Consider the following 12474-nt stretch of genomic DNA (forward strand, 5'->3'; position numbering starts at 1 on the left):
TTCTTTTTCTTTCTTTTTTTTTTTTTTTTTAAGCTCTCCAGATATTTTACAATGGAATAAAGGCTGCCTTGAATTTACTGCTTTACCTGCTGCTGCCGTCTGTGTCTAGTTTACCGAAGTTTGTGTGGTTCAGTAGTGCTTTTGTTTGGCATCTTGGGAAGAACAAACGAGCCGCTCTTCCCTTACCTTTTAAAAATGATACCACAATGAAAGTTCTGTTGCTTGGGTGCACACTTACATTCCGAGCTTCCCAGGGAGGATTTATTTACGTGCGTCTAAGAGTTTGAGAGGCAGTAGGAGAGCGACCGATTAGCCATATTTGCAAAAAGATTCTGGGAAACTTTAACTGAAGGGTAGTCTCAGACCTCCAGGTATTTAAAGTGCAAAGGAATAAACGTTCAGATTTAATTGGCAGATAGAGGAATTGTTCTCCTGTTAGACACTGGATGTGTGTTGCTCATGGCTATTTGTTAGCTGCCTTACAGAAAGGAGGTTTGTTTCAAATACCTTCCTGTAAACATCACACTTAATTTAAAACAAAAGATACAGCTTCCATTTTATGTGGAGGTATGGGCTTTGCCTTCCTTACGTACTAGTAGCCTGAGAGTCCCTAAAATGAGAAAATAGCAACATTGTACAATTCAGATGGAGTAGCTTGGAATTGCTGACAATAACTACAGACTTGAGAAAACCACTTGAATATTCAGGATAGAGGTGATAGAGATTTCTTTACAGTGTCTTATTTACTGTTTTAAAATTAAAAACAGGCAGTAAATCAATCATCATCTGTAATTATTGCTGCAGTAATTACCTTTGGGGAGTAGGTTATCGTTCTTGGTGGCCTTTGCTCAAGTATCTTTTTCATTTTCATTTTCCCTGTTTTATTTTTCTTCAATCGTGTCAATTTTTGAGTGGGTTAATAGTATTCTGAAAGCAGTCCACTTGCAAGATTTCTGAAAGGGCCAATAATGCGATTCATCTGAGAAGTCGAAAGACGCTTGCATAGACGTAGCATTTAAATTCATTGATAAGTCTGCCCATCAATTATAACATCTTCATTTTTAGTGAACAAACAAAAGCTATAGTTAGTGTTGCAAGGAGAATTCAAACTGTACCTCCAATGCAGTGTTTATTTAAATTCCTTATTTCTTAAGTATTACTGATTCAGTCAGTACAAAATATAGTTCTGCAGTTTAAAAATAAACAGTATTTTAAATAGTTCCTCTAAAAAGCTGTTCTTTCAATGTATGCAAATGAGTTATTTAAACTCATGAGTGCTGTCTTACATCTAAATAAAATATGGAGTTACACATCACATTTCCAATTTGTCATGTACTTAGCAACCCTTTCTGGGGGGAAGATATAAGAGATATTTTTGATATGTCTGTCACTTTTGATAACTTAATTTGAAACTTATATCTTAGGGGAATACTGATACAAGGCAGGTAAATACATTAAAACAAAATGACTATTGAGTTTTTTATATTGAATGCATGAAACTAACCTTCATCTGAAATGGTGGATGTTAAGAACTTGCTAATGACTAAATTTCTGCTGTTTCTTGAAAATATGCTTTTTTGAATTACCATGGTTTCTGTTTATTCTATTTCTTTTTCTTGCTCTCTTCACACACACCCCACACACCCCCACCCCACCCCCCACCCCCATCCCATTTGGTTTCTTGCCAACTTTGGTCTGACTGTCCTCACCTCCTCTTGGTGAGGATCGTATCTCAGATTTGGACCTAGGAAAGAAAAAAAGGCATAACTAACATTAGATAAGCCCCTTACAATTTAAGAATAATGAAGAAATCTTTCCAAGGAAAAATAAGATTGTAATAATTTTCCATGAAAATCGCTGTCTGTTAGAAATATACTACATGGTTGTGGTACAAAAAAAGTCTCAAAAGGAGAGTAAATTATTTAACTTTCTGAAAAACTGTTCAACTGCTGTGTTCTTTTAGGCAGGGGAAGGATCAGTTGCATCAAACTCACCAGTCTTGACCTATATTTCATTCTGCTGATTAATTTATCCCATTTCCTTGTCTAGTTTCTGGGGAAAAATTAAAAAAAATCTATTGGGTATCACTGACCTGATCAAAATCACCTAATGCATTTGGTGAGGGAGGGAGGATAGTGGGAGAAAAGCAGGTGGGGGAAGATAAGTCAGTGATCCTATACTGGTGTATAAGCCCCAAATGAGCCGCTGTGCAAATGAAGAGTACTGAAGAAGGGCAATTGGTGTGACTCCTTAAACTCCTAAGGGCAGTGCCCATTCCCTAAGTAAAACCATGCTGGAGATACCCTGTGATGAGAAAGCAGCTTGCTTGTATCTTGTTTAACTTGACCATTTGAATGGCAAACTTTTTTTCCCGTGACTTGGCATGCTTTGTAGATATCACACTTAGGTTACTGACTGCCTCCCCCCTCCTTCCCCTCTCTGGTTTATGGGGTTTTACTTTTGGGAGGGCTTGAGGTTTTTCTTTTGCCCTTACTACCGGCTTTAGATGAGAAACTTTGCTTAGAAACAAAGTTACACAAATATAGTCACTTGCAAAGGAAACAAGCTATTCTTTACACAAACCTGAGTGAAAGTGGAGTCCTACTAAATGTTAAACCCAGGTTTCTGTAAGCTAGAGCCAGGTAGTATTCATTAGGCTAAAGCCACCCATGAAAAATCACTGGAATTGTAGGTGTTAGATAAGCCATCGCAAGGAAACTTGAACAGCCTCACACATTCAGTAGAAGCGCTGATACCTGAAAGTGATTTATTTTTGAAAAAATATTTAAATATTTTATTACTTCAAAGTAAATTTTTACTCATTGCAATTTTGTATCCCACATTTGACAGCAGAAACAAAATTACTGGTGAATGTCAGTTCCTAGAAAGATGAGAAGGAAAAAAAAAATGCATTTTACATATATCTGTGTTCTGCTTAAAGAAGGCTCGTATCTTGAAACATTTTGGCAAGCCTGGAATGTCTCTTAAAGTTGTCCCCTCTTTTTGAGGAAGCCTAGGTACTCCTTTTACCCTGACTGAATTTACAACTGCAACTCAATTGATGCAGAGTGTTGGTGGACTGAGTAAATGTGCCGTGTTTTATTGTGACTTGTTTTCTCATCATAAATTAGAAGCAAAAGGATGTTTCTCGTATAGAGGTGCAGGTTGTGCTGTATAGTACCAAGGAAGGTAGAACAGTAGTGGATTAAAACAAGAATCTTACTGAATAGCAGCAAAATAGTTCAGAGATAATTTGACTTTGGGATCCCCTTCAAACAGTAGCCTTTACATTTCTGTGTATCTGTCAACTCTTTGAATGTTTATTCTCAGCCCCAACCCTCCTCAGCTTCTAAATTGCATGGACTAGATTTGAAAGTCATTAGATTGTCTGCTGATTAGACTATAATCAATCCAGCATAAACAAAAACAGCAATTAGTATTGGCATGATTTCTGTGAACTTTACTTAAAGTTTCAGTATTACCAGTCCAAAGAACTTTTTCTGAACGGGCTGTTTTCAGGAACTGTGTTATTTTGGCATCATTGTTTTATAGGGAGGGAACAAAAAATTCGTAAGATTCCATTTGGCCTGAAAAGCAAAAACATCTGTTTGATGCATGAGTGAATTGCTGGCTTCTATTTGGCTATCCAAAAAAGGGCAAAAATTAAGATATTGAACATAAAAGAGTACATGAAAAAAACAAATTACAAAGACGACTTAAGATTAGCATCTTTTTATAATGCAGGCTATTTATAGTCTTCTCTTTTTGACTTGCCAAATCATACCCAGCTCCTTTATACATTAAAAAAAATCTGTAACAACAAAACCATCCCTAACCTTTAGTAATATTCATTGACTCTGGCTATATGTAGTGGTATTGGTGGTCTTGATTAGCTGTAGGATTACAGTAATGCTACCCAGTTGTTTCTGGGGCCAGCATGAGTTATACTGGCCATCACCGGCTACTTAGGAGCAGGTACTATTAGGAGTGAACATCTAAACAGCTGCATCTAAACAGCTACTGGTTGTACTGCTGGTTCATGAAGGTGAAATCTTGTGACAAAGATAATATCAAGAGGCTTAGAAATGTGTGTTTGGTTTGGTTTGATTTTGTTTTCCCGAGTTGTTGTTAACTTGTATAACAAGGGAAGCTGTCAGTATGGAGGCACTTATCGTAACATCTGTAGTATAACGTTATCCACCATGATCTAAGATGTCTTGAAAGGCTTTATGTTGCTCTGTAATTCATTCAGTCTAATTTACAACTGGTTTAATAGCTGTCATTTCTTTGTTCTGAAATACGATTCAGTGTTTTGAAACTTGCGCATTTTGGAAAAAAGATCTTCCTCTTGAATAATTATACATGAGGAAGGGAACTAGGAAAACTGTTAATGTTTTATGTAGACCATATGGATTCAGTATTTTTTCTGTGTAAAACACTGAAAATAAGGTATTTGGAGATGTTTTTTCTAGATTGATTAAAATATAGTATGAATGCTGATACCTTAAGACAGACCTCTTAGCATCTTTTCCCAGCTGTGTTTTACCGTTTCCACTGGTTTCTGTAGGGCTACCTGAGCTCAAAATCGGTCTCAGCTGGGGGTGGGGAAAATGCGCTATTTCACCTAAATTAGAACCGTGGCATATAAATGTACTTACATATATTTTTCCTTGAAGGGACAACACAAAGATCTATAAAGAATTGGGGCTGTTTTATTTAGTGCTGTGCAAATGTACATCTGCTTTCAAATACATTTTGCACTGTGTTACTACAAAGCATTAAAGTTTTTCAGTTGCTCTCTTTACAAAAGTCAGATAGCAGAAGAGAAGCTTTTAAATCGTAACGCAACACTTGGCATAGGATTCTGACAAAAGATGAATATGCAAAAACCAAAAGAGGTGGTGAGGTTTGTTGTTGTTTTAACTTTAATTTTAGACAACTTGGGTTCTATTTCTCCTCAAATATGGGTAATTATGCTAGTTTAGCAATTATTAGAGATGAAAGAAATTCTGTTAGATGTGAGTCTCCTAAACTTCAGTAGCTTTAGTTTTAGCCAGGATAATGATCAAGGAGTAGTTAGCCATATGCCTAGGGACTATGCTGTAGCAAAAAAGATAGGGCTGATCTTGGGGGTATCCTTATTACAACATGTTATAATTAACATCTTCATTCAGCCCTCCTACTTTGCAAAAATATCTGCTTTATGTTATTCTGTGCACACATTACTAAGACTGCACAAAATTGCCCTCTTCCAATGGATTTTTATACCGGAGCCTTTGTCCTCTGTATTTACAATACTGGTTAACAATGGTCATGTTGGGGGTTTTTTCTCACTTCACATTCCTTTAGTTTCAAACACTTTTTTCACCTCTACACTGCATAATTATTGAGAAAAAGGGGTAGAGGATTTTATTTCCTCCTCTTCCAGGATTTAGTCTACGTTATCCGTGTTCTTCTGGTATGTGCACATTTGAGCCTTTTTGATTTTCCTTTAGCTAGACTGATGCTGTGCATACTATAGTGCAACTTTTCTTTGTACAGTTGAATCCATATAATGTGTACTCAAAAGGGTTGTAGGGTTGTTACTTGCCAATTCTGCATAATTAATGCCCAGTGAAATTGTAGATTTTGGGTGAAGGTATTTTCATTGTGGTTTTTTTCCTGCTCTTTTTTATCATGGGAGCAAGACAGAGGGGTGTTTTTTGAGTAAGTGATTAATCCAATACTTTCACTTGTAAATATAGATGCAGTTAGGTGCAGTTTTTCTTTCTAAGGTTAGAATTTCTTGTCCTTCAAGATTTCTTAAAGTAATTTATGTATCTGTTGGTATAGTGACGTCCCCCCGGCCCCTTTCTTCTTTTTTAATGTGATAGGGGCATATTATGGTTCTTTAAAAATATAATATCAGTAACTAGTTAGACTTCTTACAAATCTGGACATACTAATAATTTGTTAAACAGCCTCTTGGCTGGAGCAGAACACTTTTTTGCCCTCAGGACAAATGGATGGGATGTTAATAGGGAGGACATCAGTGTTTTCCCTCCTTCCCAAATCCCATTTTTGGAGAGCTTATTCTATTATGCAAGGCAATAACCTGGAACAGGAATTTTGTCCTTACCTGACAGGAAGTGCAAAATCTCTCTCCTAGTTCCTCATGCAGACACTTAGTGTCACACACAAGTGTGGAAAAGCTAGAGCACTTTTAAGTCTAAAAGTCCTGGTTAACTCCACAGTAGGTGGCTTTTGCATACAGTCCCTGAAACTTGTTGTGCCCTTACTATTATTAGGTTGTGTTTTGCCAGAAAAATATATTTCAAACAGTGAATTCCTTGATAATCAATGTTTTTAGAGTTTGGGGGGTTTGGGGTTTTTTTTGTTCGCTTCTTTTGGTAACTTATCAAGGTCAGCTTCCATTATTGACCCATTAACTCCTTGAAAGGAACTTTAAAAACAAAAATAAAATACCTGCTGTGCTGCTGGACTGGATGATGTGATGTAGTAAGGCAGTGTCCTTGGGAAGACTAGGCTATGCTTTGATCAACAAAACTTTCTCTGGCACTGAATTATGGTGGCTGGGTTTTTTTTTTTCCAGACAGAATCAAGTGGATTTCTAACTTTGATAGTGGCAGTAGGAAGGAGGAGGGGGTGGGGAAGTTAATTATTTTCCACCTCCAAAGAATACAATTGCAAGGAAGGAACTTTCTGATTCACTGGTTCCAGGACAACAGGATGTCAAGATCTATGCCTGATGTAATGTTTTCACTCTGAAGATGGGAGAAGGAAATGGATTGCTATTGGTCTGTGTGTGCAACCACTGGGAAGAGGTTGCATTGCAAGGCTTATAAAGAGCTGGGGCATAGGAAAAGATTTGGTCTGCAATTTCTGGTGAATCTGTTGACTTGCTCGCCAGATATAAATGCAAATCAAGTCAGAAGAAAAGTCAGAAGGCTCTAAGACTAGGCCCCAAAAAGGGCTTGCATGCTGCAAGACTCTAATACTGCAGTGCTTAGTTTACAGGTGGTTACTTGCCTACTGGACTAGTCATCTTACACCAGGTGCTTGGACTGTTTATATAATTCATAGATAGGTTAAGGATTTATGAATGTTGATGAGTAGAAGCTACCTTAAGGAGACAGTAGGAAAAACTTGAAAATAATAGTGTGTCTTAGTTCCTCCCCTGTTCTAGATGCAGGTGTCTTTCTTAGTGCAATAGGGTATCTCATAGCAGTCACTTACCTGATCCAGCTCTTTGGAGATAGGGGGCAGGTTCCTTTCCTCCCATGTTAAAAGGAATTGAGGGGTTGTGCTGGTGCTTTTCTTCTCCCTTTTACTGAAGAGGGAAAGTTATTTGCTCTGCTGGGATGCAAGAGGCAGAGGTTCTGCTCTGTGCTTTGTCTAGGAGTGTTTGTATCTCACAGGGAGTACATCAGTCATTACACAGCAGCATATTGTGCTATGAGTGTGAGTTGCCTCTTTATTTTTGTCAGTGGTGTTTCCCTTATCAAAAATGTAATTATGTATTTGTTGGACAGGAGTGTGAGCAACAGCACTCATACACAAGACTCACAACTTAATGGCTTGAGTACCAATGGAGAAAGAGGAGACCTGGGTCCTGGTCTGCCAAGTGCTCACTGCAATATTACAGCTGATTAATTACTTCACTAAAACTAGAATGGGAATTGGTGTGTCCCACTTCCCATGTGGGTGCCCTCACCACAAGGATAAGGTATTGTGCTAGTTCTTCTTGTTTCTAGTTCAGTGAATATTATAGACGCCGTATGGCAGCTTCAACAGCAATGAACGAGTACACCCCAAGTCTGAGGGTGAGTGCTCTTTGTTAGGAAGCTCATGATGTGAGTACAAATCCTTCTGGTAGAGAAGAAAGTTGAGTTGGTGCCACCCACATCCTGGGTGAGTGATCTAACCAGTGGGCGTGGGCAAGGGGGGGACAGGAAGAGGTATTTCAACCCACACATTTTCTGCCAGCCTCTTGTAGCAACAAGGGAAGGGTATGCAAACTCTGAAGAACCAACATGTAAGGTTGCATCCAAAGCCAGAGCGGGCAGGACAATATTTAATCTTCTACTAGCCAGCTGCAGTGAGGCTTTGTTTTGACTTCAGCATTGAGCTGCACAGCACTGAGAAAGCCTGGATGATAAAACCATAGGTACTGCCTGACCTGAGTGGTGTCTAAACAGAACTTGTGGCCATTTAGATGCAGCATCCTCTCACTAGTTTTGGGCTTCTAAGCTCCTTTGTGGATATAGACCAGAGTGCTGTTCTGCATGACAGAAAGTCATCTAGAACAGAGCAGAGAGTTTGAGGGATCAAAAAGAAACTTATAAAACCTTCATACACAATAGGTGGAGAACTCTGATAAATCAGGGATAATCTCAATTGAAAGGAGGTGGGTTTTTTTACTCTGATAAATGTATGTCTTCAGGTAATAGAGCTAAAGAGTGCAGCTGTGTTTTCTTGTGGTGTTGGAATGGTGTCAGACAGCCCAAGCTCCTCAATTTAAGTGCCTCATTTTAGGCATATAGATAAATGACTTAACTTTCAAAGGCAGTGATCATCTAGAGTAACCTTAACTGTAGGTCCTCATAGCCCTTCCTTATATCACCTGTCCTCAGACTTGTGTAATGTTGGTTACTTTGAGGTTCTGTGATCCATGCATGTTTGATTCAAATTGTGCTCTCGTGCTGAGTTTAGGTTCTTGTACACACTCTTTAATGAATTTCCTGTTTTCTAAGCACAGCTGAAAATACAGGTCTGTAGGAGTACCACAAATTCTTGGTTATGTCACTTTCAGCGAATAAGAAAGTTTAGATGATACATAGAATCAGTTACTCAGGTACTAAAGACAAATCCCTCTGAAAGCATGCATGTTAAGTACTGGGTTTGGTTAATTAGGCTTAAAATTTATCTTAGCCTACTAACTTCTGACTTTCCTCAAAATGGACTGGATGCCTGCAGTCATATTGCAGGAATGGAGCTGGAGTATTCAGTTTAAGACAGGCATGACAGCTGAAAGTCCTGACCCTGGTATTAAGAATTGACTCACAGACAGTTTCCCTCTTGTTCAGAGATCCATTGTAATCTGTTACATTACATGGTAGAAAGTCTTAAGGATGTCTGGAATTTACTTGAGTTTTATAAAAAGCCTTAAGATTCTTTGGAGAAAAGTACTTTTTAAAATATATCATACCATTATTAGTTTACTTTACAGAATAAAAATACGAGTATATGTAGATGTGGCTTAACCTTGTTAAAAGATGCATTATTAGGGAAGCAAAGTTAACATTCTGGGCAGGATTGATTAATCTGCTGCCTCAGCTATCCAGAAAAAGATATACACACACCCACCCACAGCCCAGCTTTGGGGTTTCTGTAGAATTCTTCCTCTGCTGCAGGAAGGAACATCTTCTGCCTTTTCTGCGCGCAGTGTTATGTAAAACTAGACACCTTTAGGTTGTCACTTTTGGATACTTTCATTCTTAAGATCAAGAGTTGGAAGAACATCCAAACGATTTCTTAAGCAAAATTTCTTTCCACTTAAGTATATTTATTACTTTTATGCTTATATGCTGCTTAGGAAAATATTTTAACATAAAAATAATATTTTCCAACCACTGCAGTCTAATTGTGAACAACTCAGTCTTTCTGCAAGGAGAACAGTAGGGGAAAAAAACCCCAAGCTTAGTGTTGGGAAAGACTAAAGAGAGGAGTGATAAATATGAATGCTATAAGGGGCTTTGTCTTCTGAAAAAACAAATGCAAGAAGAAAAGTGCTCTATATAATAAGAATCTTTTAAGAAACATAATATTTTCTAATGTGAAGAGAATACTCTTGCAATGCTGATGGGGTAGAAATAGGAAAAGGGTATGTCAGAGTACAAAGGAAAAGAAATCAGAAATATGAGTATTCATGCAGATGATTAATTGGATTTTTGTACACTTATGGCTACACACAGAACTAAATTTTCAATAAAGTTCTGGAATGTAGATATTTGAAATGTTAATATGCAAATGCATTTCTTTTTCTGACTGTTCTCACACTAAAGTCATTGGGTGCATATATATGCATTTGGGATTCAGAATGGTAGTCATGTTTCTGGCTTGCAGCAAATAGACATGTAAACTAGGTGAAGCTGTTCAGAAAGCAAAACTTTCTTCATAGTTCTGAACTTTTATGAATGCCAGTTATCTTAAAGGATGTTATGAAGCAGCCTGAAATACTTGCTGACTTCCAGGAGTTGCCCACTGCATTGCTGCTTAGATGTGGCGTAGCCAGGTGTGAAATCCTGCTCTTACATGTGTTGGACAGAAGAGTTGAAAAGGTGAGTCTTAGAGCACCAGTGGTACCTAGGGGAGAGAATAAAGCACAGGAAGGTGTAGCCCTGGCAGGTGATGCAGTAACATGTGATCCTGCATTTAATATCACTCTGTGACTTCTTTAATTTCAGTTTTGTATCCTGACTGAATCCTTATGGAGATGTATTTCCACAGCAGGCTATTGCAAAGTGCCAAACATCTTCAAATCCATTGACTTTAATAGAGTTAGAGGATACTCAGCACCTCCTGTAACTGGCTCTTAAATTTGCCTTCTGCTATGTGATTAATCTATTTAATCACCCTTAATATCTACCTGTAGATGGTGGCAGTATGAATGTCCTCTTGGCTTTTATGTGGCCATGAGGAGGAACAAGAAGAAAAGTAGAGAGCTACTTCCAGAAATTATAGTCATTTGTAGGTACTGAAATAATGGCACATGCATTTTATTTCTGTTCTGTCTGGGTAACTCGGTAAATTGTGTATTGATTATGTTAATACAGCTGGTGTCTCTATTACTTGTCTGCAGAAATTATTCAAACATGTAGATTGAAGATGCACTTGGCAAAGTTACCATCCCAAGAAAAAGGCTTTTGTGCAAAGATGGCTTTAAATTGAATTACTAATCATATGCTAATGGAATTTATAGATTAAGTATTGAATTATAGGAAATGCAAAGAGCAAGCTAAAATATATATATTCTAAACTTCTTATCCTGACAGTCTTAGTTGCTATATTAGGTTTATTTTCAAATCTCTCAAGGAATATGTTTTAGGAAGGGATAAATCAATAGCAATCTATTTTTATAGTTTATTTTGGGATATGTGGCTTCTCCGGCTTTGTTTAACAAGCTGAAAAGAGGCTCAGGCATTTGGGGCAGTTTTTTTTTTCTTTTTCTTTTTTAAAATTTATTAACCCACCTAGACCAGAAGAAAATAGACTTTTTTCAATTATCTTTTGCTTTTATTTTATTATGCTTTATAATAGCTCAGAAGCCATAAATCTTAGCCAGAGTTTTCCAAGAAGCTTTCCTTTCAGTGAAAATGTCCTTTTTTCATTTCTAATTTTATCCATTTCTTTTCCATACCAGGTTTTTCCCAGGCATCAACCAGAAGTGACTTGTGCACTTCCTTAGGGTACTAAATCTACAGATTAACTTTTCAGTGAAGGGGAATCCTGGTTAGTCAGTAGAATATGAATGAGATTCTGCAAGCTAGAAAATCTGTGTATACTTTGTACTAACTTTATAAAATAATCTCCTTCCTTTATGGGCTAACCATGCGTCCCATGAAGAGACCCTAAGCAAAAGGGGTGAAATCCTCATTGATCAGCAGGTGTTGCTGTAGAGCAATCAGGAGATTAATTCTATTTTTAGGACCTCTGTATCAGAATTCCCACACGTGTTCCTTATTGGCTGTGCTTGATGATACTACTTGATTTGTTTATTTTGTTGTTGTTGGTTTGTTTTTTGTTTTTACTTTAAAAAGCAATAATTGGTCTTAATGTTGACACTCGGCAGCCAAAGCATGAGAGGTGCTCTGAACTGAGGTGGACACTGGGTGTACTAAAGCTGAAATCTCCTAACCTTTTACATAGATACAACTTCAGTTTAGAGATAAATATTTGCAGTAAAATTTTAAAAACTGGTATCTGTCCAACCCACAAGCTTTTATAATGGGAGATAGAATTGACATGCTGGAATTCTGTTTTCCCTTACTGGGATTTTTAATTTTTTTTTTTTTTAATTGCTCTCAAGAGTTGTGCCACAGTTGTTGTGGTGATTGGGTCTTTTTTGAAATTTTATTATTTGGGGTTCCTGGGGTTCCTGCACTGAGAAAGTATGTAGTAGGGACTTGCTGCTTTTTTTTGTTTTGTTTTAAGGAACAGATAAGTCAATTGAGAAATGTTTTTACAGCTAAAAAAACAGGTGACTTGTGGTCATAAACAAATAATTGTAGGAACAATGAATATTGTTGCTTGCATGACAACATTCTTTTAAATCTGTTTAGAAGTGCTGTTCAGCAGTAACATCACTTATTCATAGTCTGGATTCATAAGATACTGTTCTGGTTTCCTGAGGCCTCTCCTTTATTAGTATTCTATGACTTTATCCAGAATTTTTCTTACCTTATGCTAGAATGT

At 37.4% G+C, this 12474-nt stretch overlaps 1 protein-coding gene across 9 annotated transcripts in view; it reads left to right on the plus strand.

The window, feature by feature from the left end:
• ZNF521 (zinc finger protein 521) overlaps positions 1-12474 on the plus strand; it is a 232359-nt gene that overhangs the window by 3039 nt on the left and 216846 nt on the right. The window lies entirely within an intron of this gene.

Source organism: Falco cherrug, chromosome 3 (assembly GCF_023634085.1).
Source record: "Falco cherrug isolate bFalChe1 chromosome 3, bFalChe1.pri, whole genome shotgun sequence".
Classification (NCBI taxonomy): domain Eukaryota; kingdom Metazoa; phylum Chordata; class Aves; order Falconiformes; family Falconidae; genus Falco; species Falco cherrug.